Here is an 18,222-nt window from a genome sequence, read left to right as displayed (position 1 = left end):
GCTGGCTGGAGGTTTCTAGACATGAGCATCCAAAAAAGTAATTTTTCTAAGCTTTTATTTGGATCAATTGTAATAATACCTAGCTCCTCACTGTAGCCTTTGGGACCTTATTAAGCATTGCTCCCCACCTCTACATTGTTTTGGGAAATTATCTGGTGTCCCTTCTGCATGACAGTGGACAACATCTGCAGCCCAGCCAACAGCTACCAATTTTTAGCTGATTTTTTATTTTAAAAAAACTGTCACAAACAAGGATCTATCTGGAGTACAAGAAGACAGCTTAACATTTATGATAAACTCAGAAAGGACATTTGAATCATCTGTCTAAAGGGTCTCCACAGAAGAAAAGAGATTGTTTCTATTTAATTTCCAAATAAGTAAGAGCAAAGCACATCTCAATTTTGGCTCATGAACAATTCTTAAAATTCCCTACAAAACAGAGGACTCATAGAGTTTTTAATTGAATCATGGGGATAAACTAAAATAATGGGAACGCTGGAGAGCAAAGGGACTCTTGCAGTAGCTAGATTACTTGTTTAGATTAGTCTCTTTGTCCATTCTAGGCAGTCCTGTTAATTACCAAGTACAAATTAGTCAGATTGTTTTGTGGAAGAAGAATGTTTATTTCTTATTGCCTCCTGACACAGAAATAAGAAAGGTCTATTTCTCAAAGATATTTGGTACTTTTTAATTACTCATGATATTTATTGTCTTGCCATTCCCCTCTTCACCTGGAAACCAAATATGCTACCTTCTAGTATTCAGTTCAACTTTAAAATATATATAGAAAACCAAATATGCAAATGGAATGAGAGCTTATTAATTATACCTTTTTGGATTATAGTTCTCAGAATAACTCTAAATTGGCCAAAGGATTCTGGGAATTGTAATACAAACATTATTTTCCCTAGTCTTCAGTTGCAATAATATCTTTCTTCCAAAATCATTATTTTTTTAAAAAAAATGTTACTCTGTTTGTGAGCAAGGAATGGTCAGGCTGATCCCTGCCACTTCAGATATGGGAAGGACATTGATATATAGAAAAGTTCATTCTACACAGAAAACTAGGTATTGGGGAGAAATAGCCTCTTCTCCCTGGTGTGCAAATAAATTGGGGGGGGGGGGGGACAGTTGGTTAGCAGTCTGAAATAATGTATTCCCCATATCGGTTTTCTTGTGAAAAACGGACAAGAGAAACTGAATAAGTGGTCCAGTCTGACTCTGGAGAAAATCCCTTTACCAACAGTGATACCAGTTTAGCCCCATTGATGGGTATATGTTCACTCTGCCCCTCTTTTGCCAACATGTTCTGACTAAAGTGTGTGTTGTGATGATATCAGAAACTAGTGTGGGCAAGGCTATTGCATTGCAGTTTAATAAAGTACTTGCTCCAAGAGAAATCTGAGAATATGTGTTGCAGAACCTTAATATGGCACAGACATTTTTGGGGTGCATTGTAGATTACATGTTATTTGTAGTGCCAGGCAGAATGCTCCTTTACTCTTTATTGTAGTTGTTTTCCCCTGTTACTGGAGTCTGGTCTGTGGGCTACATAAATCTTAACTATTCATATATCTTGTCTGTCTGGCAAACTGTTCCTTCTTTTGTGTAAAAGACAGCACTCTAATACATCTAAGCAGCTGAACTCTGCAAGGAAAACTAGTGGGTACGTTTTTCTCCTTCTTTCTGTCTCCTAGGAACACCTTGATAAAGGTCTTCCTTGACCTTGTGACTGGTGAATTTGTCTCTACCAATTCATTCTAGAGAGTGAGGTTTTTGAGACTTGTCTAACAGGAAAAATATTAAAGTACTCGAAACACATTGTTGTACCCCAGTAATGATAAAGGAGCTAGTAACTGACTTTTAAAAGTCACATTCTCTGAAGAGATGCCTTTTATTTTTAGAGACGTGAGCAGTTTATTAGCAAGAAGATGTCATCTTTCCATCCTCCTTCCCCAGCTGTGTTTCTCTCTCCTCTCTTTCTCAGTAAGTATGAAGAATCTGATTTTTTAAACATTCTTCTGTTAGATCTGAAAAGAAAAGGGATTTACTTGTCTTCCCTTTTGCACATAACACTTCCAGTTAGAAGTAAACTGGTTCTGTTTTGTGAATGTGAAAAGTCTCCTTTTGCCATATCCTTATGTAGCACTGCAATACTACAGTCTTCTGATGGACTTGCAGAAGATGAAATAGTAAATGCTGGCTTGACTAGAGTTCTATAGAATTCCTTGTCTTCTTTCTCCATCTTTTGAATCCAGCTTCTCCTGCTTTTGCATTCAGGGAGAGTGCCACTGCTGCGAGGGTGGCAGCAAAATGGAAGATGTGTCCAATATAAATTGCTTCCCTTTCTATTGCTGCTCTTTTTATTATTTAATTTCCTTGCTGGTTGATTTTATAGGTTTCTGAGCCTTTTATTTTCCTTTTCACTGAGGGTTTTTTGACTACAGAATCTGGTTTTTGATTTTGAAAAGAGCATGCTAACATTCTATTGTTACAGCCAAGGGTTTAAGAATAAATTAACCTCTCTTGCCATAGAGAACATTGCAGCCATTATTGGTTGTAATGTTGTGTCTATCAGCGCATGAAACAGTTTAATTGCAAAATGGGGGTTTGCGGGAGGGGGAGGTATTTGCCATCATCCCCAGGCAGCAACAGCATTGGGCTGGGAATTGTGGTATTTACCAGCACATCTTAGATAGTACCAAAATGAAAAAGACTGCAATCGTTTGTGACAAGATGGTCAGAATAGCTTGTACATCCCATTCAGTGGTACAACATTTGCAATTGGGAGGCATGTTAGTTGTGTGATTCTTGCATTTTAAAGAATGCAGACTGCCTAAAACTCTTTTAAAAAATGTTATTTTTTAAAAAAGAAACGTTAATACCCATCCAGATATTTATGGAATTTTCACTCAATCAAATTATAATAATTTCATCTCCACAGGAAATGGAGATGGAAATTGAAATGAAGATGGAATCTGTAATTTGTGTTGTTTCTACCAGAAATGGCCAATATATTCAGGGACAGAAGTGACTGTGCTATTGTTTTACTGAATTTTATAGAGAAGCTGAATTTAGAGTTATTGATAAAAGCTACAGGTTAATGTATAGCAGTTTCTAAATTCATAATGGTATGTTAGAGAAGAAAACTCCAAAATGACATTGAACAAACCATATTGCTAGAAGATACATTACTAGAGTGAATCATACTTTTTAAAATCAAATTTTATGTTTATATATTCAGTATGTTTAACTGTTGCTGTTTGTAATAAATGACAATGATTAACATTGCCCTTTTACCTTCTGTCTTTTACAACATGAAAAATCATTCTTCTGTAATAAGATAAACAAGGGTAAAGTAATCTGGCTCTTCCACTAGGTAAAGTGATGCAGCTACTTTTAACAGACGATTTTAGATGTAACAAAAATGAAGCAAAATGTTGTCAAATTTGTTACTGTTGTTTTTGTATTTACAGGCATGGGCACTTGTAGGTTTTTCAGGCTGAAATAAATTGACTGGGTTTGAATAATAAGCAGCTTGAACCTTAGGGGGACGCTACTGTTTGCCACTCTTTCTTGGGCAGCAGAATATTTGATCTAGTCATAAAACTAGAAATGTGTGCAGAATGCCGTATGGCACAACTGTATGAGTACAGAGACACACAGTATTTTGCTCTATCATAAAATGATCCATCTGGATTATTGCTAGGAGGTATCCTAGTTTTGTAAGTAACAGCAGTAAACTGCAGAATACAAAGCTTCATAAAATGAATTCATTCAATCATTTTCACCTCCATTTGTGAGTGAATTTAGGCCTTTCCCAAAGGGTTTTATGTCCTGAATTTTATGGTGCCTTTCCTTGAACTTCTCACCATTTCAGTTCTGTCAGTCAATAATGTCATAGCAACAAGAAGTCATTAAGTGGGTCATTGCCTATGGGGGAACCCAGTCCTGATAAATTCTGGGCTCCTTTTGAAATCCTGGTCATATTTTGCTCCATGATCTTTCTGAAGAAATGATAGAGCCTGAAGTGCTTGGCTGCCATAAGTAATCCTCATAGCCCTTGTTAACAGAGTCATATGAGGGATCTTTTTCATTCAATCTCTTTCTCACTCCTGAGCCTAGATTTCATCCTGGGTGTTAGGAAAATCAGTGTGGCATAGTGGTTTAAGCATTGGACTAGAACTCTGGAGACCAGAGGAGGAAGAATTGATTACTACCTTAAATCAACTGTGGATGGCTAGTAGATACATTATAAGACCTCGAAGGACCATACCATCTTCCACAGAACAAAATGTTTCGCTCCCAAATGCTTCTAGGAGGTGTGGGAGCATTTTCATCATGCTTTCACTTTTTAAAAAGACATATCATTCTAAATTAATTCAGGGAGTCCACAAAACGTTTCAACAAAAATGTTCTTTTTTTGTCCTCAGGTGCTCCAAAATATCTACTAGGAACTTTAGTGTACATTGCTCAGACTTCTAATTTAGGCCCAAGACAGTCCTTTTTAAAAATTGAAAGCATGGTGAAAATGCGCCCAAAACTCCTAGAAGCATCTGGGGGAAAACTTTTGTTTTCTGGGAGCAGGTATGGTCTTCCAAGGTCTCATAGGGAAATAATGTATCCACTAGACATCCACAGCTGCTCAGCAAAGGGGAAACCCCACCCCTTAGTCGGCCTCTCACAGTTTCCATGGGAATTGCATGAGGTTGGCAAAGGGCCTGATCCTTCGCCAGCTTACACACATTCAGACATTACAGGCAGTTCCTATAACTTACTCACAGCACAGTCTTCCTTCTCGTCATTCCATTGTTTCTGGAAATTCAGTTTTTCAAACTGCAGATTTTATTGGTGGCATGGCATAATGAAGGCAATAATTAACTTTTTTTTCCAAACCTGTCATTATTTTATTTCTTGATTAAAAGCAATTGGGTGAAGGGGTTGTCTAGAAAAATGGTGTGGTTCCTCCTGCAGTCAAATATCTAATCCCCTGAAAAATGTTTTTCAGTATTTAAAAAAGAGGTAAGGGGAACAGAGAAAGCTACAGACATCTGTCTATATACTGTCTAGTTTGATCCTAAGGCAGGTAATAATGAAAATCACAACTGATGTGGCTTTTCATTCTGGATATTTGTCAATGACCTGTCTCATAGGATAATAGTGGTTAGATGTACTTCAGAGGGTCTTGATATATAAATAGAACAAACCATGTAAGCCCAGCTGACCCTACCTTTGGCCCTGTGCTTGATAAAAGGCTTCTCTCTTGTCACAGATGCAGAGAGCTTAAGTGGACTTAATTTGTGTGACAGTTGGCATTGCTGTTGGCAAGGGGCTCTGATCTACAGCACGTATCTGAGATAAACCGCTTAAAGGAAAGGAACTATACCATTGAATATAGGAAAGCTGATGAATTCTGTAGTTTAGTGAATAAAAAAAGCATGCTGATTGACGACACAACCCTGTATGTGTCTACACATAATTAGGACTCATTGAGTTCAGTGAGTCTTCCTCATAAGTAATCATGGCTGAAGATAATCAGGTTTCTTGATAATATTAGGATATCAATTTTCTCTTTTCAGCAAACCTGCTGTTAGAAACTCCTGAGGTACTAGCAAATTCTCTCCCCAAGGTGGTCCCTAAGGACTAAACTGTGGAGTTAAATGTGTAATTTCACATTGGAATAAACCTAAATACTCTAATAAAACTGTCGACAAATATTAGGTACTGTAAGTTATATTTCAGAGGAAGGAACTGGCAATAATTGGCAAATATTAATTGGTTTTAATGTTTTGATGTTTTAAATGTACATGCTTCTATTTTTATTCTATGTTTGTATATGTGGCATCAAATTGTTGCCTACTTGTAAGCCGCTCTTGAGTCCCCTTCAGAGTGAGAAGAGCGGGGTATAAATAAAGTAAATAAATAAATAAATAAAACCACCTCTTAGTATTTCTTGCCTTTAAAAACCCTATGAAATTCACAAGTCAACAGGTAATTTGAAGGCATATGCTGATCCCCCTAAAGACGTCTTTCTTGGAAGCTAAGCAGGATCCCCTCTAATCTGTACTTGAATGGGAGAATGCCAACGAATACCAGGTGCTGCGGGGTACTTTTCAGAGGAAAGAACTGGCCAAACTACATCTGAGTATTCCTTACCTAAGAAAATTTTGTGATATTCATGGGGTTGCCTTACGTCAGCAGGCAACTTGAAAGCTCATACATATATGACTTATAAAAATGACAGATAACTGCTAATGAAGGAATTATTGGAATCAGGACTCTGTTGATAGAATCATAGAGATGGAAGGAACCCCATAGTTAATCTATTCTCACCTCCTGCCATGTAGTGCCCCTGTTGTGCGTGAGAGAAAGAGTTAATCCTCCCTGTAGAAGCCATGTCCCGGTGAAAATAATTTTTCCTCACCTTTCCAGTATGTTCTAATGTTATCCCAGTTGGAGGATGCTGAGAACATGGCTTGTGTTAGTGCGAATACCTGGAATGCAAAACAGGGATATACACAAAGCAACAAATCTACAAGGATCACAAGGGTGGTTGTTCAGGAAGACGAAGAAGAAGAGAAAAGAACTGGAAAAAAAAGTATAAGAGTGTGCCACTTTGGCTACTAAAATTAAGTGATACAAGTTCAGGTGCCATGGGGAGAGGAGGAGGCTCAATCTGGTGGCTGCTCCTACTACAGCACTACTTCGGCTCACAGTATGTTTTAACATCTCTTAAAGAGATGTAAGGGTGTTTATAAGAATGTCATTGTGACTTCCGGTGAAGAAAATGGAGCTGTAAGCAGTGTCTTAGTAAACTGGCTGAACACTGGGATGTCCTTGGGAGTTTATCAACCATATGGAGTTGAGAAATACTTTTTCAGAAAAAAAAAGGACAGATGCAAACCCATAAAAACTGAAGGATCTCACCTTCCCCACTGAAACAGGAGAAGGGGAGAGAGAAGGGGGAGGCATTTTGTACCCCAGCAACATTGTCATGCAAGCATATGCAGACAGAAGCAGTTTTGATTCCCTTCTTAAAATACTCCCTTTATATACGGTTTTAAAAAATTAACCTAAATATTCCATTAAATCTGTCGTAAGCTTCATGGACACTGTTTACTATGCCTAAGAACTCGATAGCCATAACATTCTATGACCACATGTAGCCTCTGGACTGATTCCAAACAGGAAATAAGATAGTAAGTAACGATAAAGATGAACCATAGAGATAAAATCATAGAGAAAATTATAGAGAAAACCATAGGGTTTGAAAAACTGCATGAAATACAGAAAACGGGAAAACAACGAAAGAGCTGTAAACAACAGTGCACTAAAAGTGAAAGGGGTCGAATGAGGCACTACAACAAATCTTTGAAAATTAGATGCCTTTTTTTTTTTTTAAAAGACATCTTGATTACAGAAATAAGTGCAATGTGAACAAGACTAATATTCAAAAATCAGAAAGATCAGAAATAAGCTTCTTTCACAAAAAGAAGATCCAGTGAGGGAAATCTTGACTCAATTAAGAACTATTACAGATGGAATGAAAAATTTGGAAATAAAGATTAATCAGTGTATTAGGAATATTTAAATAATGGTCAACAAGAAATGAAGGAAGATATGCAACAAATGGCAGACATAATGAGTGGTATTTTGAAGCAACAGGAACAGCAAAAACAAATAAAATAAAAAATAATTGAAGAGACACAAAAAAGATACCAATTGATCCCCAAAGAGACTCGGCTCTACTCCAAAGATTATAATGCAAACCTCTTTAAGGTTGAGAGGAATCTGTATAGGAACCTGATATGGCAATAACAGAAGTTGTGACTGGAGTCCCCGCTGGGGAGATGGTGGCAGGGTATAAATAAAGTTTTATTATTATTATTATTATTATTGTTAGACCAGAGTGGTCAAGACTAAATTGACAGGACCTTTATGGTCCAATCTCAACATGCAAGAAGGAATAAACTTCCAAGAGATGTGATTGTGTTGTTTACAAGAAAGAAAGTACAAGGCCAAGTTTTGCAAACTCATGTCAAAGATCTGATTGAAATAGGAAATACCAGGATTGCAGTATTAAGAGAACTTCCACCTCAGACAATAAAGAAAAGAAGATATTACTTTTTCCTGATAGATAAGCTTAAGAAGAAAGTCTACAGATTCAGATGGGAAAACCGAGAAAAAGTGATGGTACCTTACAAAGGACAAAGGCATTGGTTAACATCAGTCATGAAGGCCCTGGGTTTTTATGAGAAATTGTAAAAATACCTAGATTCAGAAGAAAGATCAGAAGACCAAGGAGAAAGAGAACATTCAAGAAGGCAAGAAGAGATAGCAGCCTCAATAGATTCTGGTTAAGAAAGATATTGAAAAACAGCAACAGGCCACTCCACGTGATGAAAAAGAATTGGATGATCATTTACTATCACAATAATGAGGATCCTAAAGATACTTTATTTAAATATTTTATTTAAATGGACTAAATTCACTAAACAAGAGGATAAAAGCTTTTCATTATTTGTGATTACTGGAAACAAGAAGAAATTCTCACTCAAGATTTATGGATTACAAAAATGATGGATCTGGCAGAAATGGTTAAATAGATCAAATTTGAAGAAGAACACCCCCCCCCCAAATTTGAAGAAATCCAATACTGTAATAATCTGGTTTTGGGTACAAATTAGTAGCATCATGTAGCTACTAACTGAAGAAGAGTGACAGCATTTTATTGACTTTTTAAAAGAAGAGAAGAAAATAAAACATTGGGATTTACATGATAATAAAAGATAATCACTATTACAAAGATGTAAAGTTAACAAGAGAAGAAAAAAGGAGAGTTAGCAACAAGAATAGCAAGATCCCCAATGATATTCAAGTGATCCTGAAAAGTTAATCTACCAGAAATAAGAAGATGCAAGGCAAAAAAATAGATATTTTGATTATGAAGAAGGCAGCTATGTTAGGGCAGGAAGTATTAGATAGTGCTTTTTGTTTTCTATTTCTTAACGTTCGTATCTTCTATGTTTCTACATACTGTAGTCTAAAACAAAGGAATAGAAAAGTGGGTATAGACCAGATAAGAACGGGGGGTTATTAACATAATAGTAACCTTTTTGTATTAGATGATGATGAAAGACTTGTCAAAACCTTCTGTAAACAGTTGACCAAACAGGCACAAAGAAGAGAAATAGTAAACGTGGGCAATTTAAACTATCCCGATATCTGCTGGAAAACAAACTCGGCCAAGAGTAAAAAGTCCAACAAATTCCTCGCTTGCCTTGCAGACAATTTTATGGTCCAGAAGGTAGAAGAGGCAACAAGGGGATCAGCTACTCTTGATCTCATCTTAACAAATGTGGAAGACCTGATCAATGCGGTCGAAGTGGTCGGATTCTTAGGGGCAATTGACCATGTGCTCCTGCAGTTTGCCAAACTACAGGAAAGTAACTTCCAGAGCTCTGAATATGATCCTCTTTATTTTTCCCTTTATTCATATGTTTTAGATTTTTAGTTAAAAAGGTTTAACTACCATTGTTTTGTAATATTTTCCCAAGAGGTTTCCCTGGAAGTTACAGGGATAATACAGCAACTGTCAATTTAAACCAATCTTTTTTCTTTAGTTTTCTTTTTCTTCTTACGTATGTTTTGTTCTGTTTTGTGTTATTTTATTTGGGTTTTTTCACACACTATTCTGGTATTGCTGGTTGGGTTATCTATGATGTGTTTTTATTTTACTGAGAAAGGACTACTGACTCTTGTTTGTAATAAGAAATATACAAGTTGCTTATAAATTGCATGATAAAAACTATTTTAAAAAAACTACAGGAAAGGAGATTTCACCCGAACACTAGGAAGAACTTTCTCACTGTGAGAGCTGTTTGGCAGTGAAACTCTGCCCCAGAGTGTGGTAGAGGCTCCTTCTTTGGAGGCTTTTAAGCAGAGGCTGTATGGCCATCTGTCAGGGATGCTTTGAATGCGATTTCCTGCTTCTTGGCAGGGGGTTAGACTGGATGGCCCATGAGGTCTCTTCCAACTCTATTATTCTATGATTATGATTTTATCGAAGAAGCCAATAATAAAAGCAGTAAAAAAGAGTACCTACTCTATATCTATTCCTGTACCCCTCCATATGTATTGTCTTATCAGTAAAAATTATATTGAAAGAAAGAAAGTCATTGTGTAATGCACCCAGCCACACATCTGAAATGTTACTATTTTTATTTTATACTATACCACATTTGATTATTTTCCAATATGAATTGCTTGGAGATTTCACAGAATATTAAGTGGTTCCTAAGTTATAGAAAGCGAGTTTCTGATTTTGGGGAGGAAAATCTCTTTGGCAGAATGGTGCAAGTAGTCAAGTTCATCCCAGAATAGTTTCATCATCTGTGTAATGAAGACATTTTCTGTCCTGGAAAATCACCAGCTATAATGTTGGGATTCATTTTCAAGGGTTGACCGAATAGTACTTTAAGTATTACATTAGATATTTCTTTAGAAGAAATTATATAGCATGCTTCATTCAAGTAGATTTTTGTAGCTTCTTACAGTCCACTGTATGATGAAATCTGACACAATGAAAAAAATTTACAGCAAATTAAATTCCTGGTTGAATGATAATGTTTTCCATTGGTGCTGGAAAGGCAAGCCATTTTAGAGAATATGTTCCATAGCTGAGGTACCATTACTGAGAAGCTTCCTTTCCAGCATAACTCATCTAAAAAAAAATCTGAAGAAGAAACTCCTGGAGTGCAGAGAGGATGAGGTGACTGTTTCAGCAATTTGGGCTAGTGGTGTCATTCAGCAACTTTGCCCCAGTTTATCAAACCCATAATTACTACCTCTCAACACGTTTGAGCTCCTCACCTATACTATCATTGCAGCCTCCTTCAACCAGTCTTCTTCCCTTTGATGCTTTCCTTCTCCTTCAGCATCATTACCTGGGGGAGAAAATACCAAAGTGAAGAAGACTGGTGGTAGGAGGTTGCAGTAACATCAGAGAGAAGGAGCTCAGAGTTTGCACCGACTAAACCGAATTGCAGGGCATGATCATCAAGTGCTCCTCGAAGTGGGCAGATTTATCACATATTAAATGATAGCTGGATTAAGGAGCTGCTTCTTAGTTAATGGTCACTCCTATATGTTACTGACATGCCTATTAGTTACTTTTCACAATGAAGTCTTTCGTTGGATGGAATGCATTTTAATGTGATCAATAGTATCATGGTATTTTGGTTATGAAATCAGTTCTTGATTCTATAATTATTACAGGAATTAAACTGAATAATAGGTGATGAATGGGTTGCTGCTTACCCTGACACCTAGGACTTGGGAGATGTGTTCTTATAGCTTCTTGTATATTTTTATTTTCTAAGTTCTAAACCAATAGGAAAACCTAAAAGAAGCACTGATTCACTCTACTCGTTCCTTTTGTCCTTTACTTATACATGAGGCCAACCTTTTCACCTCGTCAGTCAAGGGGCAGTACTTCTCAGAAGCAAGAGTTGTCCTGTTTTAAACTAAAGAGAACTTAACATTAGGATATCTTAGCTATCTTACATGTTTTAGCTGTGGCAGATAAGGTACCAGTACTGCTAAATTAATGTCTGAAAAATCAAATGGATTTGATGCTGATTCGGATGTTACAGCTTGTCTATGGGGGTGCCCCATATTTCTCCTGTAGGGTGAAGCTGTTATCTGATTAAGTGGAGTCTATGAAGACTGATGCTAGATATTTATTTTTCTCAGGCTCAAAGAAACTACAGGATTCCTTTCTACATTACTACCACTTGTAGATCAGATTGAGTTTAAAGCAAGCACTCCAGGAAAGGGCTGTATCATTTGTAAGCCAGGTTCACATTAAAGTACAGTTACAGAGTTTTAAACAATTTGGACCAGGCTATTTGAGGGCCTTCCTAAATCCATTGGAATCTTTTTGAGCCTAATACTGAGACTGTATATACACTGTAGAATTAATATGTACATACACTTTAACTATGGAGCCCCTGGTGGTGCAGTGGGCTAAACTGCTGAGCTGCTGAACTTGCTGACTGAAAGGTTGGCAATTTGAATCCACAGAGCAGGGTCAGCTCCCGCTGTTAGCCTCAGCTTCTGCCAAATTACCAGTTCAAAAATATGCAAATGTGAGTAGATCAATAGCTACCATTCCAGCGAGAAGATAACAGCACTCCATGCAGTCATGCCGGCCACATGACCTACGGACAACACCGGCTCTTCAGCTTAGAAATGGAGATCAGCATAAACCCCCAGAGTCGGACACGGCTAGACTTAAAGTCGGGGAAAACCTTTACCTTTAACTACACATTTACTGACATGTCTCAATGCTGTGGAATTGTGGGTGCAACTTTAAATGTGGTAGACTTAATGTTTAATGAACCACTGATTGAATTTAGAGGTGAATTTCCATTTTCACATTACATGCAAAATGAACTAGAAGAATATGGCATAAAGGTTTGGTGGTGATATGATGCTAAGACATATCTTTTGAAATTGAGACATTTTTGCATTACATTAAGGAAGCCCTGCCTGATTATAGTGTGGCAATCATATCCGCAGTGGATGAAATATAACAGAAGGTAGTTTTTTCACAGTTCCATTAATAGAAGTCAGCATTATTCTAGAGAATAAGTCATTCCCCTCCCCATTGAGAGGGGAGGATATAAGAAAAGCAACAAATAGTGTACCACGGGTGGGAAACTGCAGCATCAGAAAGACATGCTCTGCTTATTTGTAGAGTGATGGGCACAAAGAAATGCCTGCATTGGGTGACATTGTCTTTACTGATGATTAAGAAACTATATCATTAGTGCTAGCTCTTTCTGCAGAGAATTAAAAACAGCTGTTTTCCTTCAGGGTTTACATTTTGATTTCATAATTTTGTGGAGTTCACGACATTATTGTTTTTTCAGCTGGAAATAATTGTGGAGATATTTTTAGGATATAGAAATCAAGTTGGTTATATTTATTCCTATAAAGGGAGTCTGATAATGAGTCATATTCTGTTTCAAGCGAACACATCTTCTGCCTATGGATGTTGAATACCTCTCATTTCCACTCACATGCACATTGGAGTATGGGTCAGAAAATATTGCAGAAACCATTTGATGCAATTTTTAAAAATCCAAATGGATAAACCTTAAAATTGCATTTCAGATTGTTGTTGTCACACTGTTCCATGCACTTTTGATTATATTATTATTCAAATCAGTGTGATGATTGGTGGTTGTATTCAACCCAGGAAATGGTGCATTTGAACATATGCTTCATTCTGTGTAACATCTGGTCTCATTATCAGATGTGTTAAAATGTGTGCCCTCTGAGGTAGATCACAGAATGGAAATCACTTGTTTGTTCGTTTGATACGTTATTAACACCTTGGTTTTTTCTACCAACATGGTTTAAATGGCTATTAAACCTTTTCTATGATTGATTGATTAATTTTAGAATGTTAAGACTCATTAGGGTGGGTGGTTCTTCCTTTGATAGGAAGGCCTCAGGAGGAGGATTAGATTTGGTGGGAAGACATTGCATGGCTCAATTGCTAAGCAGCAGCAGAATGATTGGGAAATAATAGAAGAAATGAGATTGGAAATAAATTAGACAAGAATGTAAGAAATGAAAAAGGAGTCAGGTGATGGAAAAGAGGACAGATTGGTTTGTTTAGGTGTGAAGCAGCCTTGACCCTAAAAGCCGTAATTCCCCCCAGTCTCTTAGATCAGGGGTTCTCAAACAGGTGGTGGGTACATGACCTTGGAGCCTGCGGGCCTTAGTTTGGGGACCCCTTTTTAGATTCTATGCTGTTGTGTCTCTGTGTTGGAACTTTCTTTCATTCTCATCCTCTATTATATTGTTTCCTTTTGTATACTATTCCATACATTGTGTAATATTGTATCACCTCTACATCCAGTTTCTTCTCTTGGCTTCTCTTCTACTCTCTCTTTTGCCATACTACACTTTCCACCTACCTGTAATTGGGTAATTCATACTTCAAATTGAAGAGGGCAGAGCTATTAATTTAGAGCCAAATAATTCATTTAATGAAACTTAGGCATGCCTCAGTTCTACTCAAAAGGAAATTCTTTTAAACACCCTTATAATCCATTACTGTGTTTTATTATTGCTCATATAATATTGGACACTTTGATCATTACCACAAGATTTTCTCACCCACTTGACATTTTCTTATCTCTTGGTTTCTCTCTGTGTGACCCCTCCCACTATGCTTTTCACCACCAACCCCCTCCTCTAGTGAACCACACGCTTTGATGACATTGGTGAGGCTGGAGTCTGGGGCCAAGAGTGCAGGCTTTCCTATCTTCTCAGGAGTAAATCCCGTTGATTTAAATGTACAGAATACATTATCTGCCTCTGATCTTTGCATATTAAACTTCTTGAATAGATTTGGGGAGGTAGAGAGCATTCAGTGACAGTAGTGTGGAAAAAGATTTCTGCACATGCACTAGATACATTAATAACATCTCTGATTCAGTTACTGATCCTTGTAATCAGTCCCTTATAGTTGTACTTGCTGTGGATCAATGTCCTGTAGCTGAAATTAATAATACATTCTTTATTCACCTTTAACATCACTGTTTATTAAACTTTAATAATCTAGGTCTTTAAAGGGAAGGTAAACAGATCACATGTTGGCAAATGTAGGAGAGATAGGAAAAAACAGGTAAGGATCAGTGCTGAAACATAGTTGAATAGATTGTTAGATGAGATCCCATAATTTAGGACAGCCTATACCAATCCAATAATTTAAAGCAGCGGTTCTCAAAGTGGCTCCCTTGGGACTCCACGAAGCATAATGAGGGGCTCCGTGCTTCTCTCCTCCTCCTCTCTAAGCTTTCCCTCCTCTTTCCTGCTCTTCCCCCTTCCCCTGCCTCCCTCACTGCCAAAAGCCTTTTTTCCTCACCTCCCTTGCACCCAAAAGCCTTCCCCCCCTCCCTTGCCATCCAGATCCTTTCACCCTCACCTTTCTTGCTTCTACAACCCTATTTTCCTCCCACCACTGAGGGGTTGCTTTGATTGTGTTTTTTCTGCATGACAAAAAGGAGTTGGACTGGATGGTCACTAGGGATAGCCTATTACTATTATTATTATTATCATTACAAAGGCTGGATGATCATCTGTTGGGGATGCTTATCCTGCATGTTCGAAGGGAATTTGATTGGATGGTCCCTAGGGTCTTCCACTGAAATACCGTTAAGTTTATGCTGGTTAAAATTGTTCTTCATTTTAAATATTGTATTGTTCTTTCTTTCCTTCCCTGCCACTACAAGTAAGATATGTGTAGTGTGCATAGGAATTTAGTCATGTTTTTTTTCAATTTTTTCACAAACATTCTCCATCTGCCACTGGCCCAGCCGTCTGTCAAATTTTAAAACACAATTTGTCAAAAAGCTTGCTCATGCCCGATATATATACATTATATATTAAATATATAATATGATATATAAACATTTTTGGGGCTCTACAAGAAATTTTTGCTTCAAATAGGACTTTGTGGCTAAGAACGTTTGAGAATCCTTGGTTTAAAGACATGCTGAAATCTCACCATAGCGGGCAACAATCATATTATAATATATTATTTGGGGGTAAATTCCAGTTGAAGGGGAAAAAAAGTTTTATAATAAAGGGAGGAAAGACTTTTTAAAAGGACAATAAAAACTGTAACAACCTTTGTGCCATTCTTGTAAATCCCCTGCCTATTTTGCAAAGTCTATTTTGTATAGTGAGTTAAGTCATGATAACTTGCCATAAAAATGTCAATTAGACTTGCTGTTAATTAATTAATTTCCCAATGTCTCATGGTTATTGAATAATGTTCAAACCTAATATTCCAAGTTTTGTGATAACTAGGTAGATGGGATAGATAGATAGATATGCATGCGTGTACGCACACACAATCATTTTCTCCATAAAATGGGGGACCCCCTGCTGGATTGTCTAAGTGATGTTGTCCTCCTTCCAATTTACTGCTGAGAGTTTAGAAGACTCAATTGTGGGTATTAAGGGAGACAGGAGATGATGCTGATTTTCTATCTTCGCTCCCTGCCAATGCTAAAAGCAGAACTGCCCCCAACCCCCTCGGCCTCTGCTCCTTATATGTTGTTCCCTGGAGTCCCATTTTGACATTATGTCGTAAGTCACTGGTGCTTTGTTCTCTGTTAATTGGGAGCTATTATTCCAGGAAGTAGACGAGGAATGGAGGAATGGGGGAACTGCCTTCCTTTCCTTCCCCCTACCCGGGTCCCTTGGGCTTGTACCACTTTAGCAAAGGCTTAAGAATCAAACATATGGGTTGTGGGGAGGCAGGCAGTCAGGGGTGTCAACTCAACTGGAAAAATAGCAGTAAAGCTGCTTTTCTGCAGGACTGAGAAAACAGCCTCTACCCTATCAGTTTCTAGAGCCAGATCTCTCTAGGATCAAGTAGCACAGCAGCTAATTCCTATCTATCCAGCACAGGAAGAGGGCGAAACCTGCCCCCTATTTGTTGGTGGCGAGGAGGAGAAGGAGGATGTTACTAATGTGTTACCATTCCACTTCTTTCACTAAGCCCCTGACAACCCAGCATAAACTAGGCCTGTCTTCAGTTGGCTTCTCATAGTTATGAGTTTTTTCAATGCATGTTATATTGTATACAGTATTCCCTTTCCCTGTTTTGTTTATCTGTTTATATCCTTCTGTTGCATTGTCCTCCCCTGTCCTCCCCCAACTCCAGTTCTTCTAAAGCAGGGTCAGGCAAGCAGGCTTGGGAGGAAATAATTTATTCCAGTAAAGCTTAATCCCCTAAATATGTCGGATTCTTTAGAGTTGGGGTGGGGGAAGTGAGCAGTGAGGAATTTTAAATGGAAATGAAGATTGCCAGCAGCTTTTTGAGATAGTGCAGTATCATTGTGATGAAAGTTAGTTAGACCTGTTCAGTGTGTGTATGGTTCTAAGTTCTCATGCATCCACTTGTGGTAGAAAGATTCGGGTGGATGGCAGAAGTTGTGTACCTTGGCCTGCATCAATAGGAGTATAGTGTCTAGATCCAGGGAAGTCATGCTACCCCTCTATTCTGCTTTGGTCAGACCACACCTAGAATACTGTGTCCAATTCTGGGCACCACAGTTGAAGGGAGATGTTGACAAGCTGGAATGTGTCCAGAGGAGGGCAACTAAAATGATCAAAGGTCGGGAAAACAAGCCCTATGAGGAGCGGCTTAAAGAACTGGGCATGCACAAATATGTGAGGGGAAGTCACAGGGAGGAGGGAGCAAACTTGTTTTCTGCTGCCCTGCAGACTAGGACGCGGAACAATGGCTTCAAACTACAGGAAAGGAGATTCCACCTGAACATCAGGAAGAACTTCCTCACTGTGAGAGCTGTTCGGCAGTGGAACTCTCTCCCCCGGACTGTGGTGGAGGCTCCTTCTTTGGAGGCTTTTAAGCAGAGGCTGGATGGCCATCAGTCGGAGGTGCTTTGAATGTGATTTCCTGCTTCTTGGCAGGGGATTGGACTGGATGGCCCATGAGGTCTCTTCCAACTCTACTGTTCTATGATTCTATAAGTGTCTGCCAACGTGCCGTGGGTTCTTTTTTCATCGCAGAGCATGGCAAACTGGCATATGTTGCATAAACAACCTTTCCCCACAGCAGCTATGTAGCTGATGCAGTAAGAAACTCCAATCTATGCTTGCAGGTCCCTAGTGACCAGTCTCGGTTTACAGGGCCAGTTCAGCAATTCAGTTGTCCTCTTGTAAAGTAAACCCGTACTGTGTATAAAATGTGTTAACACGTGAAAGAACTGGGCCAGCATCCGAGTTTTTTTATATGTACTATGCTGGTATCATCATAATAAAAAGCTAAAGGTTTCCCCTGACGTTAAGTCCAGTCGTGACCGACTCTGGGGGTTTGTGCTCATCTCCATTTCTAAGCCGAAGAGCCGGCATTGTCCGTAGACACCTCCAAGGTCATGTGGCCGGCATGACTGCATGGAGCACCGTTACCTTCCCACCGGAGCGGTACCTATTGATTTACTCACATTGGCATGTTTTCGAACTGCTAGGTTGGCAGGAGTTGGAGCTAACAGCGGCTGCTCACGCCGCTCCTGGGGTTTGGACTTGGGACCTTTCAGTTTCCAGCTCAGTGCTTTAACGCACTTTGCCACCGGGGCTCCAGCATCATAATAATCATTATTTATTTATTTA

General features: G+C 38.4%; 1 protein-coding gene across 5 annotated transcripts in view; it reads left to right on the top strand.

The window, feature by feature from the left end:
- LOC100560498 (myosin-M heavy chain) overlaps positions 1 to 18,222 on the top strand; it is a 104,537-nt gene that overhangs the window by 49,582 nt on the left and 36,733 nt on the right. Inside the window, exon 2 of one of the 5 annotated variants that reach the window (XM_062967398.1) lies at positions 1,905 to 1,986. The exons of the other annotated variants lie outside the window; for them this stretch is intronic. The gene's annotated coding sequence lies outside the window, so the exon portion shown is untranslated. The remainder of the gene's footprint in view (positions 1 to 1,904; positions 1,987 to 18,222) is intronic. 5 annotated transcript variants of the gene reach the window in all.

This window comes from Anolis carolinensis, chromosome 1, assembly GCF_035594765.1.
Source record: "Anolis carolinensis isolate JA03-04 chromosome 1, rAnoCar3.1.pri, whole genome shotgun sequence".
In the NCBI taxonomy this organism is placed as follows: Eukaryota; Metazoa; Chordata; class Lepidosauria; order Squamata; family Dactyloidae; genus Anolis; species Anolis carolinensis.
This window is presented reverse-complemented; position numbering and strand designations above follow the sequence as displayed.